This window comes from Nilaparvata lugens, chromosome X (assembly GCF_014356525.2).
Source record: "Nilaparvata lugens isolate BPH chromosome X, ASM1435652v1, whole genome shotgun sequence".
Taxonomy (NCBI): Eukaryota; Metazoa; Arthropoda; class Insecta; order Hemiptera; family Delphacidae; genus Nilaparvata; species Nilaparvata lugens.
Genome location: NC_052518.1, coordinates 11,496,583 through 11,513,599, shown reverse-complemented (window position 1 = coordinate 11,513,599; position 17,017 = coordinate 11,496,583). Strand labels below are relative to the sequence as shown.

At 34.9% G+C, this 17,017-nt stretch overlaps 1 protein-coding gene across 1 annotated transcript in view; it reads right to left on the bottom strand.

Annotated features, from left to right (window-relative positions):
* The window catches only part of LOC111044889 (cilia- and flagella-associated protein 251), a 74,110-nt gene that overhangs the window by 43,149 nt on the left and 13,944 nt on the right, over positions 1-17,017 (bottom strand). The window lies entirely within an intron of this gene.

Here is a 17,017-nt window from a genome sequence, read left to right as displayed (position 1 = left end):
TCATCTACATGTAAATAAGGTACTTTCCAAAGCAGTTTTGTTATTTCCAATGACATTGTTGTAGCATTAGAGGATTTAATACAATTAACATCTGTTGCCGATCTCAATAGTACAAGCTCTTGTCTCATATTCAAAATCACGTGTTGAAAATCCTCAAAAAATGGTAGAAGTAATTTTAATGGCACACAAAATGCAAAGCTATTATTACTAAGTGTTAATCCTTCCTTTTTGAATCCTGCTAGCTCATATGTATTTTTATCGATTTGTCTTTTCACTAAATATGCTTTTATAGTTGAAGTAATACCCACTAGACGACTCTTTGCAACAACTGTACCTGCCAATTCAAATCGTATCTCATCAAACATATGTGCTACTGCATTTGAGTTGAGCGTATATTGTGCATCAACGGGCGGGTCTTCTTTTTCTTTAGCCGGCTTTTTACATGTAATGTTTCCTTCAACAATAAGAAAAGATTTTGCAACTAAAGAAATAAGATCGTGTGATGATTTTGAAATGCCAATTTTGTCATTATTATGAAATTTCAAATTAGCATATGGAGCATGTGTGTGATAATCAAATTTTGTTATATCTGAATAATAGTGTATATCTTGTTCAACATTTAGTATGTCGCTAATTGCGGCTGCGTGTGTTAATGACATATTTCCAATTACTTAAAAACAAGCTTTTCTAAAAACCTTGCTCGATTATGTGTTATCAGTTTCACAGTCTGATAAGTACTAAGCGCCGCCGGCTGACGACTAGCAGTCCTACTTGCACCTGGCGCTAGTTTATAAATAACGAAACCCATTCTCTTGCTTGCGTTGTTCGCACACAACTAATGCACATTGTTCTAACACACCTTGCATTCATCTTTCCTCTCTCTCTCACTCCTTCCGTCTAATGTGAACTCTTATTGTTATACTATCGCCGCGGAAATCAACTAGTTTACCATTCTGATCAACTATCTGAATTACAATAGATTGAATTCTATGTGTGTTCAATGGAAAATAAATAATTGGATTTGGTGATTCATTTATTAGAAAACCAGGTGCAACCTTTGGAAGAAATTCAAAAATTGTATGAACCTCTTCTCCATTTCGATAACTACCACATGCTAGATTACAACTAATCTGGAACGATGTTTTATTTGTGATGCACACTAATCGTTTAGAATAATGCCATTTATTTGCTACTAGAATTTCTCTATCAAAACCAAGTATATCAGCTAGTGAAGTGCTCATTGTTAAATCAACATCTTTATCCGCTTTTAATTCACATAGCATTGTCATATTATTCCCCTGTATAATGAGATTTGTACTATCAACATTTAATTTTCTCTTTATTTCACTTATTATACGATCAATTTCATAGGAACCTGTATCCAAATCAACCAATTCATCACCATACTTAAAAGATGAGTTGACATTTTTGATTATATTCGGTACACTATTGTATGTCCATAAATTAATCAAACCAATTTCATATTCATAGTGTGTATCAAGCTCTAATACATTGGGTAGTACTTCTATTAAACAGCTACTACTGTTTGATAATGTTATTACAACCATTGTGTGTGTGTGTTACCACCTTCTACAACTGACTAAACACATCTGCAAGAAATAAAAGACAAAAATGACCGCATACATTACTATTCAGTTTTTGTAATTGATCATAATTGAAATAAATTTCCACATTTGGCTGTTGTTTCAAATAGTCTATTAATTGAACAGGTGGCTGTAAATTACCAATTGGATCAAAATAATAAACTCTATGTCCATGTTTTTTATAAGCCACCCAATGTGTTCCACTTCATAATCGAGTCCAAGTTTATAATTGCTTTTTCACTGAAATTAATTCTTTTTGGCAGTGTATCAATCATATAAATTCCACGTAATTTGATATCTAAAATATCAGCCCACTCTTGTAGATCATAATTTGACAGCGGTCCTTTTATCTTCATGTTTTCTTCTTTGTTGCAGTTTTTCTCCTCCTCCTCTCAATCTTTTGTCTGCTTGGACTTGGGATGATTCTACCACCACCACCACTCAAAAGTGGTGTATATGGTCTTAAATAAAAACCTTGACCAGCTATGTGTTTACTTAATTGTTTGATTGCTTTTTGTCGTGCACTTCTTTGCTCTGATAAATTATTTTTCCAACCTAATGTTTTCCGTTTTCCCTTTGCGGCCGCAGCCGCCACCACCAAATGCAGCTTTTGCTTTAATTAAATTTGTAACTAGATATACAGCTGCCTTTTCAGATAAACCAGTGTTTGGATTTTTGAAAACAGCCCATGCAGTGTCAGCCAAATGACGATCGGCCACTGCTCGTGTCTTGTTATCACTATGCTGTGCGTACGCTATATCATGCACTTTACATGCTTCATCTAATGAATTGATTCCTTTATCCCCCCTCTTTAATCTTTTATCCAACTTTGTGCCCCGGGCCACAAAAGCGATAGTTTGGTGGAATATGCAATTCAATTGGTAAGTTGTCGACAATTTTATTAAGGGCGGTTGAGGCGAATCCACTAAGTTTTGATAAAATACCAGCGCCACGTGCTCGACGATGCATTGATTTTCTTGCTACCATCCTTTCAATAGCAATGTTGAATTAATACTAAATAGAAAATTCAGTTAACCGTCACCCACCTCAAATATATTACAAAGTTGAAATGTTGTTATTAGCAGAAAATTTGATATACTATCACCTGACGCTGGGTTTATGTTAATACAACTGTTCAATGATGTATAATTGTTGAAAAAATCACATATTACCTTTCGTTGATCATTCATATAAGCATACCACTTGTCTAGTCCATCATCAAATAATTTCGTTGTTTTATAATTCATTTTTGATTGAACACATAGTCTTATATAAGATAATATATGTGCTCTATAAGCGGTTAAATTGACAGCACTGCTGCTGTCTTTTACTGTTTGGTTACTACTACTACTAATAATACACAGTGTAAAAAGTAATATCATACTAATTGTGTATATTATAACAATAATTAATTCATAACCTTTCTTCATTGCTGCTGCTGCTGCTGCAACTGCTACTGACAAACTAAGTTTGCGTGTATTCACTGAGCGTGACTTTGACTATAAATAGACAAGTACAACAATGATTGCACATCAGTTGTTGTTTGTTACGCACACAAAGTTGGCAGACACGCACACAAGGTAAGATAACAACAACATATATATATATATATACAAAATTTACAAAATTTTTAAAAATTTTAAAATATTTTAAAATGTAGTTAAATTGTTACAGCTGTAACAATTTAACTACAGGCAAAGTAATTGAGTGCAACTCCGCCATCCTCAGTGCAACCACATAATAATATTATTTTTCTTTTTCAGTTGCTGACTAACACAAATGTTGCCGCAAGCAAGAAAGCGTTGTATTCATTGTATGGATGATGATGATACAGTTGAGAAAAAAGCGGTAAATTACTTTAAAGAATAGATAGGCTTGACTCATTTTTTGATGGTAATAAAACGATTTGGCCACACCAGTATCCTAAACCCAATCATCTAGCAGAAGCAGGTTTCTATTTTTTAAAAGTGCACGATAGAACAAAATGTGTTTTTTGCAATGTAGTTTTGGAAAATTGGGAAGTCACTGATTATGCTATTTCTGAGCACAAGAAATGGTCACCCAAATGCGGTTTCATAAATAATTTTCTTGTCGGCAATATTAGAACAACAACTTTCCAGAAAAAACCAGATTATGATGTGCAATACGAACGTGAAAATTCATTTATGAAAATAGACTGTTTGCCAAAAAATTTCAAACAGCTTGCAACTGACGGTTTTTACTATGGAATTGATTTTTCAAATTCGAATGGATTTGGTCTTATTTGCAGTGCATGTCGTATGTGGGCAGACATATCGATCAATCAATACCAATTGTTTGATCTACATATACAATCATCGCCAAATTGTGAATTTGTAAAAAAAAGAACAATGAGTAAAGAAGAAGAAGAAGAAGAAGAAGAAGAAGAAGAAGAAGAAGAAGAAGAAGAAGAATGTTAACAGCAGTGTTTAAACAGTAGAGATTAGTTTGTATGCAAAATTTTAGTACAGATGCTTTATCAGCTTGAGGAAAAAACGGCTAAGTTGTTTGCACCTTGCAAATTCGTTGCAAAGAACTGTAACAGAATCAACATCTGTCAAAGTAACAGCTGTGAGAAAGTTATTGTGCATATTATAATTGCAATCAATATGTTGTGTGTGAGTAGTGGCAATATAAAAGCGTTGTCTTCCATGCGTTTTGCTTGCATTCGTTTGTTGTGTCTCGATTAAGTTTGTTGCAAAAATCATTGTGTGTGTGTGTGTGTGTGTGTGCTAATGGATTCACTGCAATCATCAGAAACAGCAGCTGCTGCAGCAACCTTCACGTAAGTAAAAAATATTTTATCTAATTATTGATTGTTTTAACAAACTTGGTGATAAAGCAATTACATTGACATGCTTAAAGTTCTATTGTGAAGATTGTCTTGCTCTAAACTGTAAATATTTGTACAAGTAAATTTTATCTGTTCATTCAGTACAATAATTGCAAATGTATACATTTACACACACACACACACACACACACACACACACACACACACACACACACACACACACACACACACACACACACACACACACACACACACACACACACACACACACACACACACACACACACACACACACACACACACACACACACACACACACACACACAACACACACACACAACACACACACACACACACACACCACACACACACACACACACACACACACACATACACACACATTTCATTCTATTTGTTTGTTGTTTCCAGACGGGAGGAGGAGGTGGTGGCAGAGGAGATAATGGATTATGAAGGCGACGAGACGGATGACTGCACTTCACCGCCATCAAAACTTTTTTGCCCAACACCAAAACCGATACGATTAGACCAGAGGCCTTGGTATCAAAATCACGGTGTCGGAAGAGGACGACGAATCTTCACATCAGCAGCTGAGGAGTGGCTGCAGTTGCAGAAACCATTGACCAGTAGTTGGTCTAGTGAGCAGCAGGGAGTGGATGCACCTGCAATTTTGTGCAACAACACGTGTTCGGCAGCAAAGGTCGAAGCCAACGAAAGCAGTGATAAAGAAAACACCGATCCACAATCAACAACTTTCAAGTGGTGAGGAATTTATTACTACTACTACTACTGCTATTTCAAGTAATTAATATGGATTATACAATTGAAAGAATAACCAGCATAAATTCAAGTGCAATACGATATTGTCTTTTATTTAGAAAAATATTTATTGATGTTGTTCAAACATTACTGCAAATTTTGAAACCTAAACTAATTGAACTAATTGTTGAAGGAAGTGAACATTTTGATGGAAATATTAAATGGTATTTTGTAACAACTGTTTTATTGAAAAAAGTAAATGTTGATCAACAGGAAGTTATTGAAACTACAACAAATGCATCATTCTATAGCTTTACGTCTGTGTTAGTAAATGTTGTTGAACAATTAGATGAGTTGCAAGATCAGTTCATTAGAGGTGTAGATAAAATAGAATCGACACTTGACAAATTTATAAGATACGATAGTGGATGGAATGTTGTTAGAATTATTTCCCTTGATTTAAATATTATTCGTTATAATCCTTTAACTGCCGGAAATAGCACATATATTGAAACACCTGCTTTTATAAAAGCAAAAAAAGCCATTATAAATGTACAGAACAGAAACGATAGCAAATGTTTTCTATGGAGCGTACTTAGCTATTTTCATTTTAGACGTAGCAGTATGACTGTTGATTATCTTAAACAATTTGAAAACACACTAAATTTGACCGGTATAAAGTTTCCTAGCACAGTGCATGACATTAAAAAATTTGAATTACAAAATGTGAACATATCAATCACAGTGATTGCCTATGATTCAAGTAACAATAAGTTTTTCCCGTACCATTGTTCAATTTATAGACAACGCAAACACAAAATAAATCTTTTACTCTTGTCAAATGATACAACACCGAAAAAATGGCACTATGTTCTGATAAACACACGTCAAGGGTATAATGTTTGTCACGACTACTGAGCCACCACTTGTCATCACATAACGGACAAGTGTTTATTTGCCCATTTTGTTTCATAAATTCACAACTAATAGACAAGCAAATTGTGACGGAAAAGCAAATTTAGACAAGCACATGGATTTGTGCTCAACATTTGCTATACAAAAAACAATACTGCCTAAACAGGGTGAAATTTTGAAGTTTAGCAATTATTCGTACACTTTGAAAAATAAATACATTGCATTTGCTGATTTTGAAAGTTTTATTGTACCAACAAATAATGATGTGGATGATGTGCATGATGATGATGATTTGCTTGGAACTGATATAAGAAATAGCTTTACAAGGAAAACTCAAAAACACGTTGCTTGCGGTTACTCATTTATTATTTTAGATGAATTAGGTGAAATATTTTACGGTCCACGCATCTATAGAGCTTCAAGTGTTGGTGAGAAAATTGTTGAAAAATTTCTAGATGAAATCATAGCCATAGGTCGAAACTGTTCTTTTGATATGCAACGTGAAGTGCCAATGATTGAACTGAATGAACAACAATTATTAGATTTTAACAATAGTAGAAACTGTTTTCTGTGCAACGATGAATTTAAAGACAACGATATTCGATGCAGGCATCATTCGCATACGACTGGCTTGTATCTCGGTGCAACGCACAAGTCTTGTAATTTAAATGCAAAAGCACCATCATTCTTAAACTGTTTATTTCATAATTTTCGCGGATATGACAGTCATTTCATTGTAAAGGCTTTAGCAGGACGAAAGGAAAAAAATCATTGTATTGCAAACTGATCAGAAAAATTCCTCACAATTACAGTAGATCGGGTAAGATTTCTTGATAGCTATCAATTTTTGTGCTCAAGTCTACAGACACTTGTTGCCAATCTTGCAAGTGATATAGAAAACATTGAAACAAATTTCAAAGTAATGTGTAGCATATTCAACGAAAAAAACCAACAACAATTGTTATTATGCAAGGGTGTCTACCCCTATGAATATATAACAGATGCAGACAAATTTGATGAACAGCAACTACCGCCGATTGAGGCTGTAATAGAATTGGACTCAACACGAGCTTTATTCGACATTAAATATGTGTCTTAGTAACAGAGATAACAGATTATAAATATTACAGCTGTTTTATCATCACAATCTTCCCCCCTTAATATCAATCGGCACTCGTGGGGTATGGGGCGAGCTGGCGAAGTGAGACTGTCGATTCTCTGCCGTCATTGTGGCGAACAAACGCATATTCAGGGTTACTCTCGATTAATTCAACTTTTTCAACTTGCGATTCTTGTTTTGAGTTTTTTGTCATCTTCTTCAACCATACTGGTCCAGGTGTCAATAGCCAGGTTGGTAATGGTTTTCCATTACTTGAGTTTCTTGCATGTAAAAACATCCGCTCATGTGGTGTGCAGTTGGTGCTTGTGCATAATAGGGAACGAATAGAGTTAAGGGCATCGGGGAGAACTTGTTCCCAGTGACTGTTGTTCAAACCTCTCGATTTTAGGGCTAGCATCACACTTTTCCATATAACTCCATTGTACCGTTCGACTTGCCCATTACCGGCTGGATTATAGGGCGATGTTCTGCTGCTGGCAATTCCTTTTGATAGTAGGAAATTTTTCAAAGCTGATGACATAAACGATGTTCCTCTATCGGAATGTATGTAAGACGGTACACCAAAAAGAGAGAATAGTGATGTAAGGTGTTTTATTACTGTATTAGTAGTCATGTCAGGACAGGGGAAGGCAAATGGGAATCTGGAATATTCGTCTATAAGAACTAAAATATACTTGTTCCTTGAACTTGATTGTAGTGGGCCTTTGAAATCCATATTAAGACGTTCAAATGGTCGAGTTGCTTTGATAAGGCGGCCAGTTCCTTTGGCATAGCGTGGTTTCATTTCAGAACATGTAATACATTTGGAACATACTTCTTTTACATCATCTATTGAATATGGTAAGTTCTTTGTTTTGGTCCAATGATGGAGTCGAGTAACTCCTGGATGACACAGGTCCTCATGAATTTTTATCAGTTTCTTTATATCTGTATGGCATCCAACAGTGGCACAGACTCTTGATAGTGTATCTGCTGGTATATTCTCTTTTCCAACTTTATAAATTATATTGAACTTATATTCTGACAATTCAAGGCGCCATCGTTGGATTTTGTCATTCTTAATCTTGCTGGTTTGTTTATTACTAAACATGAATGAAACTGATTTTTGGTCTGTGATAAGTGTAAATTCTCATCCAAGTAAGTAATGTCGCCATTTCCTGATTGATTCCACAATGGCATAAGCTTCTTTTTCCACTGCAGAGTGCCTAGTTTCAGATGTGGAAAGAGTTCTTGAGAAAAACGCCACTGGTCTCTCATTCTGTGTTAATACTGCTCCAATAGCGTAATCTGAGGCATCAGTTTCCAAAGTGAACGGGACTTTTTCATCAATGTGCACTAGAACTGCAGATCCTATTTCTTTCTTTAATGATTCAAATATATTTCTGCATTCTTCATTCAACGGGAAGTGAGTATTATGCACAAGTGGATGGATCTTTTTTGAAAATTCTTTTATCCATTTGGAGTAGTGTGCAAGCATTCCAAGGACACGCTTCAATTCTTTCTGATTTTTTGGAGCTGGTAAGTCAAGGAGTGGTTTCAATCGATCTGGATCGGGCTTCATCATACCCTGACCAATTTCGAATCCCAGAAAGGTTAAATTCTCCATAGATATTTTACACTTTTCTTCATTAATCGTGAGGCCATATATTTCTGTTGCTCTCCAGAAATTTTCTAAATTTTCATCATGTTCTTCTTGGGTCCTTCCGCATACAATAATATCATCTAAATAGGCATAACATGATGTCAAATTTTCTTGTTCTATGATTTGATCAATCACTTTCTGGAAAGCAGCTACTCCATTCGTGACTCCGAACGGAATTCTTTTGAATTGATACAGTTTGTGTCCAACTTCAAATGCGGTGAAATGCCTTTCCTCAGGCAAGATTGGTATCTGGTGATAGGCAGATGTCAGGTCAATAGATGAGAATATTTTATATTGCGCTACCTTATTGACTAATTCTTCCATTAGTGGTAGTGGATAGGCATCCAAATTCGTGAATTTGTTGATGGTCTGTGAATAGTCAATCACCATACGTTTCTTTTGGTTCTCTCTTGAAGTAACAAATGCTTGAGCTCTCCAAGAAGAATGACTATTTTCTATAATATCAACATCTTTAAGCCATTTGACTTCATTCATCATAAACAAGTAATCCTCTTCTGAATGTCGTCTCGATTTAGTTATTATAGGCCGACAGTCCGGTTGAAGATCACGAAACAATGAGACAGGTTCTACTGTAGCTTGGGCTAGAGCACACTTTTTAATTTCATAAGTAGGCCTTCTTGCGTCATTGTCTTCATTCAGTTGTAGTGCTGCTTTAGATCCACCGAAATCAAAAGTGATGGATGAAAAGTTCTTTAGAAAATCGTGTCCCAAAATTACACTAGCGCAACATTTGTTCAATACGATCAAAGGAAAATCATTATATTCTTCGTTTTGGAAATATATTTCACTCAAAGCGCACTCAGTTGTTTTAGTGTTGCAGGCACTTGAAGCAAATGTAATGAAATTGGAATATGGCATAGTTTTCATCTTCGATTGTACTACTAGTTTCTTATCTATAAAACTTGCTGTGCTCCCAGTGTCTAATAGTGCCAATGTATCTATTCCATTAACATGTATAGGAACAAGACATTTTGAGAGGTCAGTGCTGGTATTTGCTGCTGAAATTACTGTGGCAGATACCATTTGGTTTTTTTTATCGTTTCGTGCTCTGCATACTTTTGAAAAATGGCCTATTCGATTACAAGTTAGGCATGGTTGTCCTTTTGCTGGGCATTGGCTATTATCAGTATGATTATTATAGCCACAAAATCTGCATTGAATCTTCTTTTGGTAAGAATTACGGACTAAAGTCGTTTTCTCGGTATTTTTATTCTCATTTGCTAGGACTGTGTTAACATATTCTGAACTGGTTTCGTATTCTTTAGCAATGTTTTCAGCATTCTCTAACATTCATGCTTGTGAGATAGCGTCTTGCAAAGTTAGCGATTTCATTTCGAAAAGATGTTGTCTGATTTTCGATGATTCTAATCCGGAGATGAACGCGTCTCGGATATATTAACTTTTGTTATCGTCAGCCGTGACTGCTTGAAAGTTACATGGTAAACTTAGCCGTTTTAGTTTATTATAGAGTTGATCAATTGATTCTCCATGGGTTTGTTTTGCTTTAGATAAGCAGTAACGTGCATGTACTACATTTTGAGGTTTTATAAAGCTTTCTTCAAGAGTTGTTATAGCTTCTTCAAATGATATACAATTGCAAATACTTTCAAAAATATTCGGTGACACATAATTGATCAAAACATTCAATTCATCCTTTTTCGGGATTGAACTGTTTTTTAAGAAGTTTAAAAATGTTACCTTCCAATGTCTCCACGTTTTCGGTGCTTCATCTGAATCTTGGTCAATCAATAAAACTGTTGGTTTCAGTATTTTTCCAAGCATTTGGTTTTGCGAATCGTTTTCTCCTTCACTGACTAAATCTTGACGTTTACTCGTTTTTCTTTTCGGACCCATTTATTTTATATTTAATGTCGAATAAATTGTAATAGAATTGGACTCAACACGAGCTTTATTCGACATTAAATATGTGTCTTAGTAACAGAGATAACAGATTATAAATATTACAGCTGTTTTATCATCACAGAGGCATTTTACAGTAGTCTTAATAATACAGCATTACAAGTAAGCGATTACAACCATGCACAAAAAGTATGGCACGATTTTGACATTGAAACGATAGGCGATTACCATGATCTGTACCTTCTTACCGATTGTTTATTGCTGGCAGATATTTTTCAAAATTTTAGGAATGTATTTTTTTCGATTTACAAGCTTGACGTTTCCCACTTTGTTTCGTTACCGCATTTTTCGTTGAATGCAATGTTATTTTTGTCAAAAGTACACTTGGATTTAATCAGCAATGCTGATATGAACCTGCTCATAGAAACCGGTTTATGCGGCGGCTTGTCAGTCATTCCCCACCGTCACGCAGTCGCTAACAATAAATTTATGGGTTGTAATTATAATCCAGCTATTGAATCTAGTTTTTTGTTGTATCTTGATTGTACAAGCTTATACGCTCATTCAATGATTGCATACAAACTACCACAATCAATTTTAGATTTTTATCACAAGATGAAATTACAGTTTTAGGCGATTTTACAACTATTGATGATGAAGCAGACATTGGCTATATAATCGAAGCAGACCTGTTGTATCCTGTGATTTACATGATTTACATAATGACTTTCCACTTGCACCGTTAAAAGATCAGCCGCCACACAGCCTGTTCTCATCATATCAAACAGAAGACAATGTTGTGCACAGAGAAGCGGCGCCGTCATGTGCCTCACAAGTGACGGACGCGCGCGCTAGCGCATCAACAAGATTGTTAGCAACCCTTCATAATCGTAATCATTATGTTCTTCACTATAGAAATTTGAAACTTTATTTAAGCTTAGGCATGAAATTGACTGCTGTACATAGAGTAATCGCTTTTCAACAGTCATACTGGCTTAAACCGTTTATTGATTTGAATGCACAACTTAGGAAGGAGGCAAAAAATTCATTTGAACGTCAGCTCTTTAAATTTTTGAGTAATTCACTGTACGGCAAGATGCTTGAAAGTTCTAGGAAACGAATAGATTTTAAGCTAATTACTAGTCAGAAATCATTGGAAAGATTGATTGCAAAACCAAGTTGTAAACGATGGATTGTGTTTGACAAAGACATTGTTGGTGTACAAATGTGTAAAACAGAAATAAAATTAGATCGTCCAATTTATGCTGGTTTTTCTATTCTTGATTTGAGTAAATTTACAATGTTCAATTTCCACTACAACATTTTCTTGAAAATGTTCGATCCAAGCTGTGTGAAATTATGCATGAGCGATACACACTCATTGCTATATCATATCAAATCAGATGATATCTATGCAGTTATCAAACAAAATCTCCTACATTTTGATACAAGTGCTTACCCCACCACTCATTGTTGTTATAGCCGATTAAATCGCGGTGTACCTGGTACATTTAAAGATGAACTTTCAAATTTTCAAATAACTGCTTTTTCGGGTTTACGGGTGAAACTTTACAGTTTTGAATATATTTTAAGCAGCATAAATAATAGTAGTAGTAGTAGTAAGGATTTAGCAAGTAGTTCTACTAAAATAATGAGTAAACATACAGCTAAGGGTGTAGCAAGAACGGTTATAGATAATAAACTGAGGTTTGATATGTATATGAAATGTCTGACAGATAGATCAATACAACGTGAATGCTTTTCACAATTACGTAGTTATTCCCATGATATTTATCAGATAAGATGTGCAAAAATTGCATTATCACCATTTGATACAAAGAGATATATTGAATCAAATGGAATAGAAACAAAAGCGTGGGGTCATTATTCAATAGAAGAGAGAAGAAGAGAAGAAGAAGAAGATGGAGGCAGCGGCTAGAGTTAAAGCAGTGAGAGAGAGAGTATCGGATCAGCAGCAGCTGCTGTTGTATGTAGAGAAAGTGGTTATCACAAGTGGTCAGTGTTGTGTGAAGAAGAAGAAGAAGAAGAAGAAGAAGAAGGATTGCTGTTGCCAGGTGAGCTGAACTCTAGCAAAACGCACGCACGCACGCACACGACGTGCAGTAGTAGAAGAAACGAAACCAATTTATGATGACGGATTTGCAACAGGAAATTGCACAAGAATTACATCGACCAGCAAGAAGGAAATTTAACAGACGTAATTATATACTAAAAGGCATAAAAGACCTCATTCAAATTGATTTAATAGAGATGCCAGAATTTGCTAAAGCAAACAATGGTTATCGTTATGTGTTAATTGCTATTAATTGTTTTTCACGTTATGCTTATGCTGAACCATTAAAAACTAAAACAGGAAAAGAAGTTGTACAAAAATTAGCGCGGATATTACAGTTAAATAAAGGTATAAAAAATGTGCAAAGCGATTTAGGTCATGAATTTTACAATAAAGATGTTAAATAATTATTAGATGGGCGCGACAGATATTATCTTGTGTTAATAAAAGCTGTATGTGTGTACATGTGATCATTGTGTCTATGTTTTCTTCATCCACAAACCATTTGTAGTACATAGCAGCAGTAACCTATCCAGTATAGTTGTTGTGCAGATGCGCATGTGTAAGCAGCAAGCGCGCAGCAGCAGCAAGAGTTGATAAAAATAGTAGTTATTATGTCGGCAGCGCCAGCGGCAGTACCGCCAGAAGAAGCGGCAATTGCAATAGTTAACTTTGATAATCTTATTGTAGATTCAAAACAAGCAGTCAATGCTTGTCTAGATAGAAAAAAGCATGGTGAATTTTTACCAAGTTCAGCTAGAATTCCAATTTGCGGTGCATCAAATTGTGGAAAGACAAATGTACTGCTGAATTTGATATTTGATAAGAATGGATTAAAATTCAAAACTTATACTTGTTCAGTAAGTCATTGTATCAGGAAAAGTATAAGTTATTGGATATTGTTTTTTTCAAAACTCCAGGTGTGAAATATTATAATCTGACAACATTGAAAGTATACCACAGCCGAATGATTTTACAATCATTCACTGTTGATATTTGACGATTTGAATGTTACACTTGTGTGCGCAAAACGTAACTTTTCCACAATGGGCAGACACAAAAACATAGATTGTGTGTATTTGATTCAAAGCTATGGTGCAATTTCAAAACATCATATTAGGGACAATGCAAATATGCTTATTATATTTAAAATGGATATGCATAATTTAAAATTAGTGTTTAGAGATTTTGTTGGATCTGATATGACATTCGTTGCATTTAGAAAACTATGTCAGATGTATGGCAAAGCGGAAATCATAGTTTTATTTCAATTTTTACTGAGTGTAAAACTGATGCTGGTAAATATCGTAATTGTCTTGGTAAGTAATTGATCCAAGCTTGTATAGCAGCAGTACCAACTAACATGTGTCAATTCTCATCATTTGTTGTTGAGACAGTGTAGATGAAAGAGCTATACTCTACTAGCAATATGCATAAATTTAAATCAAAGAGAAAAAAATACAAACAAAATAGACGACGACGAGAACATGCATGGCGACAACGTCATCGACAGTCTAGTAAAGTGATTGACAGGATAAAAGGTTTGCGTGAATCAATTATTCATAAGCATAAATCGTTAACTAGTATGATTAGGGAAAATGATACAATCAGACAAAAATCATTAGAACCAATTGTTAATCCACTAAAAGAATTGAAAGATACACTTGTACAACAACATCAGCAGCAGATGGCTGACACTAGAAGCAGACTTAAAGAAGAATCAGAGGAGGAGGAGAGGAGGAGGAGAGGAGGAGGAGAAGGAGAGGAGGAGGAGGAGGAGGAGGAGGAGGAAAAAGGTAAAATGAGGATGAGGGGGAATGATTGAATAGATCTAATGTGGGTGATATCTTGAATAAGACAACAATACAAAATGATTTCGTTGATGATGATATACGCGAATTTCATAAGGAAAAACTAAATAATTGTATATCTTATGGTATATGTTATGACAGTAACAATAATGAATACTTTATGGGTACAAAGGAAATTATTATTGACAATGCTAATTTAATTATCAACAATATAATAGATATCATTTTACAGTTGGTTTGTGTGAACTTCTCTTTAAAAAACAGCCTGACATGAAAATGTACACCGAACATGATTTGATAAAATATCGAATATACTACAGCTAACATCTGCTCATTTAGATCGTCGTGGATATGTTAAAAGAAATAAAGGCTACAAATCACAAATATTCAATCTTTATTCCCATCAGCAAGTAGGAAAACAAAGAAAAGATTGAGGAAGAACATTGCTGGTGATGCTGCTGTTAGTGGTATGGGTTTTATAAGAAATGAATCTACTAGTCGACAATATGTCTATTGGATGATCCAAATGAACTGATTGACAGATTAAATATTCTAATTTCATCACAACAGGCAGGAAATAGATCACATACTGTTGAAATGGCTTCAATTATTGAAGAACTCAAAGAAAGTGGTATTATATTAGGTGGTGGTAGCAGTTAGTATGTGTTTAACACTTGACAGAGATGGTAAGTAGTACTGTGAGTAGTAGTACAATAGATTGCTTTGGTCGAACACATCACGTGTTTAATAGTAATCAACAGCACAGCAGCAGCAGTAAACAGTGGTTTGTGAATCAACATTGTTAGTGGCAGCAAGTAGAGAATATTTAGACAGTAAACTACTTGAAATATCATCAAATTTATTTACTAAATTACAGTCAGATCGTTGTTGGTTAACAGACTACTTGGACAGTAAATTGCAGGAAATTTCAACAATATATTCAATAAACTGCAGTCTGATTCATCGTCATTAGTAAATAGAAAATATCTAGACAGCAATTACTTGCAATCAACTAATATATTCCAAAACTACAGGCTGATTTAATTACAAAGAAAGTGTTTGAAAGTAATTACATACAATGTCTGATATATTGAAGGAAATAGCACCAGCAAAAACAGAATTTTGATTTACAATTGAAAACCCTATCAAAATCAATTAGTGATGAAATTGAGCTAAAGTATGTTGGTAGGTCGTTGTTTGAATCAAAATCAGATGAATTGAAATCATTTTGTGAACAACAAAGTAAGAACATAGTTTGAAACATGTTGATACAGACTTGCTAGATAGGAAATTGACAGATTTAAATGAGAGTTTACTCACACAAACTGAAAAATATATATTAAGAAGCAAGAGTTTATCTCAGAAGGTACTCGAAATACAAACTGCAATTAATGACATGTTGTGTAGACATGCATAAGCAACTTGATGGTAAACATTAGCACTAGTGACAAATTAAAAGTTGACATTATCAGATGATTATGAAGGGTGACGATTTTCAGAATTATTTAAATGAACATTGTTCAACTTTTCATACTATTTGATTGCACAATATGTCAAAAAGAGGTTCATCTTTGACATGAGTGAAGCTAGACAGCATAATTTGGATTCTGATCAGGTACAAGAGTTGTTTCTGAAAAGAATGTTCAGTGGAAGGAGACCAGCAGCAGCAAATAATACAAAAAGAAAGAAATATGACTGGGAAGTAGATGACTAGTAGTATTAGTAGTGATTTAAATAAAAGAAAAAAAAAAGCAAGCTGGTAGTAGTGAGTTTTGCCCAGTTGAAATCTGAGATATCTGAGATTTTAAAGATTTTAAAGATTTTAAAGATTTTAAAGATCTGAGATATCTTTTAGGCCATGCCCCTCGTCTCCTATTGGTCTTGTGCAGAACTCTCAAATCTACACTACTGTGAAGCCACAAATCTGAGCCGAGCTCAAGTGGCATGTAACATGTCATGAACATTTTTCTATGCAAAGTGTATGCATCTGTATCAGCTCAAAGTATGAAGGCATTACAACATTCCTCCATTGTATAGGGACACGCTTCCACAAGTACATTAGTAATTGAAGACAAGAAAAGCCTATGACTACCACATAACCGTATTCTTTCAGGTAGACAATTGAAGAGCTTCAGTCCCGAATGATATGGTCCTTTTTCCAAAAGTGTCAGTCTGTGAGCGGGGTACTGATATACAGCTGAACTCTTTGCTCTTGTGCTATAGCCATGGCAAACTACATTTCCTTCAAATCTCACTGAATTTCGGAAGACAAAATTTACAGTCTCAAGGAAGTGCAATGCTGAGACCGTGAGAAACCTGTATTTTCTAAAAATGGGCCCACATGAATTGGATGGCCGCAAGCCCTCCAAAACACGAACAGC